Raw genomic sequence first — 2,580 nt, 5'->3', positions numbered from 1 at the left:
GTGGTGTCACATGTTCAATTTATGTCACTAGGAGACCACATTGTCAGTCAGCATATGGAATTCTCTTGTCACTGACTTTTCATCATATTAATTATATTTAACTTTAGCAATCTCATTGAAACAACTCTACATTACATAGAGTTATGAATGGAAATTAATTAATACTAAATATGCAGAGAAAAAATAAAAGTTATTTCTAGCTATTTCACTTGTTGGTTCACAACACTCTCGGGAACTTCCTGGGTGTAATTTAAAACTGTCCCCCAACATGGAGGGGAGGGAGAGACCAAAGAAGAGGTAGACCACTCTAGGTTGGTAGGTGGCAGTTTTAATAAGCAAATGAAACTTATATAGTGAGGCTTTCCAGGCAGCAAGACCAATGGATCCCCTCTCCTGCCTGCTAAATCTTACAATTTTATGAAGAAGTCTTAGCTGGGTTATACTGTGCAGTTGTTCTCAATACCACGTCACCATCTCAAAGCTAAATCCTTGGAGCAGCCTCTGGGAGCAGGAAAGACAAGGGAACCACAGTCCAAGGACAGGGGAGGGGATGAGGAGCCTCCAAGTGCTGTGGTCCAGCTCATAGGTCAACTGGCGGTCACATCTTTTCAATTATATTTCCTAACACTTGTTCATAAAATGACATTCACTGCTAAAGACCATAAAGGCAAATATGAATATGTAAGAGGTTCTGAACTTAAAATCATATTGCTATTGACAGAAAACTACAGGCCATGTCTCTTTGGCAAAACTAAGTCAACTCAAATAATGGATATATTTAAATTGTATTGCTACTCACTTTAACTCACTATTTAGCTACACTAAATTTAACAGAACCTTAGAAAAATTTTGTAGAAAAATTAATTTTGGTGTTAAGCCATCTATGTTTTTAAACCCCTTTTCCTAATAGGTATTTTGTGCTAATATAAATTTCCTAAGAGCAAAATTGTATTATTATAAAAGAACCATGCATAATAAATAAAATGATTTTACATGTAAATAGATCATATTTGTTTAGTAAAGATGAGCAAATAATCTCACTACCTGAAATTATATTATGGTGCAGTGTAGAACACTGTAGAATATAATTTTTTTATGCTGTTATATAACATTATATTATAAGGCAAGCATACCTCGGAGATATTGTGGGTTTGGTTCCAGACCACTGCAATAAAGAACATCACAATGAAGTGAGTCAAATTGATTTTTGTTTATTTCCTACTGCATGCAAATTTATGTTTCCACTATACTGTAATCTATCAAGTGTGCAAGAGCATTGTGTCTAAAAAATGTACATACCCTAATCTAAAAAAATACTTTATTGCTAAGAAATGCTAACCATCATCTGAGTTTTAAGGGAGTCATAATCACTGATTACAGGTCACCACAACAAATACAATAATAATAATAAAGCTTGACATATTGTGAAAATTACCAAAATGCAACACGGAGACACAAAGTGAGCAAATGCTGTTAAAAAAATGATGTCTTTAGACTTGTTTGATCCAAGATTGCTACAAACCTTCAATTAGTAAAAAAAAAAAAAAAAAAAAAAGTGCAATATCCGCAAAGCATGATAAAGTGGAGTGCAATAAAATGAGGTCTGCCTGTACAGGTTTACTGTTGCCTTTATTTCTGTGTAACTAACCATCCCCAGATTAAGTGGCATAAAACAATTATTTTATTACTTTTTATAATCTGGTTTGTCAGGACTTTGAGCAGGGATTGACTGGGTGGTTATGTTTTAAATCTTATTAGCGGGGGCTCTTCAATTAGCTGCATTCAGCTGGTGACTGAGCTGGGCTAGAACATGGCAGAGAGCTTTACTTTTATGTCTGATGCTTCAGTCTTCCTCTATATGGCCTCTGGTTGCCAGGGCCTCCTCACAGTGTCATGCTCTTAGGCAGTTCGACTTCTTACATGACAACTGGATTCATGAGTGACAATAGTAGTCTAAAGTTCTTAAGGCCTAGAGCTAGAATAGGCACAGTATCATGTCTGTTGCATTCTGTTGGCCAAAAGGAGTCAAAAGTTAGTTCAATTCATGTGCTTCGATCTTACTAGAAAACCAAACAACACAATCCTGAATGACTTGATTTCTGTCTAACTACATCCTCTTCTGTCTTCTTTCCCAGTAGACTCTGGAATTGGTATCTTTCATCTTTCTTTCTTTCTTTCTTTCTTTCTTTCTTTCTTTCTTTCTTTCTTTCTTTCTTTCTTTGAACTGTAGCAAGAATTACTATCAAACTCCACTCATTGGGCCGGAGACCCTTGTGATGTTAGCGAAATACTTGGCCCTCTCGTGGTGCCCTACCTACACTTGTGAGTCATCGGCCAGCCAGTGGCCTCAACTCTAAGCTCTAACCATGTGCAGTGGAATTGGTATCTTTTTATAGCTTTCCCAAAATAAAGCTTTTGCTGTGTAGGACTGTCATGCTTGCTTCCTTTGCTTAGATTGCTCCTACGTGACACTGCATACAGGTTGCTCTTTCTTAATATTTCAAAGCCCAGCACAAATGTCACCTGTAAAATATCATCTTTAGCCACCTTATTTTTGTAGCTATTCCATTCAGTTCGTGA

The 2,580-nt window shown here is 36.5% G+C and overlaps 1 non-coding gene across 1 annotated transcript; it reads right to left on the bottom strand.

Moving 5' to 3' along the window:
- Positions 1-2,222: 2,222 nt before the first annotated feature.
- LOC113262578 (small nucleolar RNA SNORA62/SNORA6 family) lies at positions 2,223-2,375 on the bottom strand. The gene has a single exon (XR_003318859.1). It is a non-coding gene; the product is annotated as a small nucleolar RNA SNORA62/SNORA6 family (small nucleolar RNA).
- Between the last annotated feature and the right edge of the window lie 205 nt (positions 2,376-2,580).

This window comes from Ursus arctos, unplaced genomic scaffold (assembly GCF_023065955.2).
Source record: "Ursus arctos isolate Adak ecotype North America unplaced genomic scaffold, UrsArc2.0 scaffold_9, whole genome shotgun sequence".
Lineage (NCBI taxonomy): Eukaryota > Metazoa > Chordata > Mammalia > Carnivora > Ursidae > Ursus > Ursus arctos.
The sequence above is the reverse complement of the archived record's forward strand: the minus strand, read 5'-3'. Positions and strand labels throughout refer to the sequence as shown.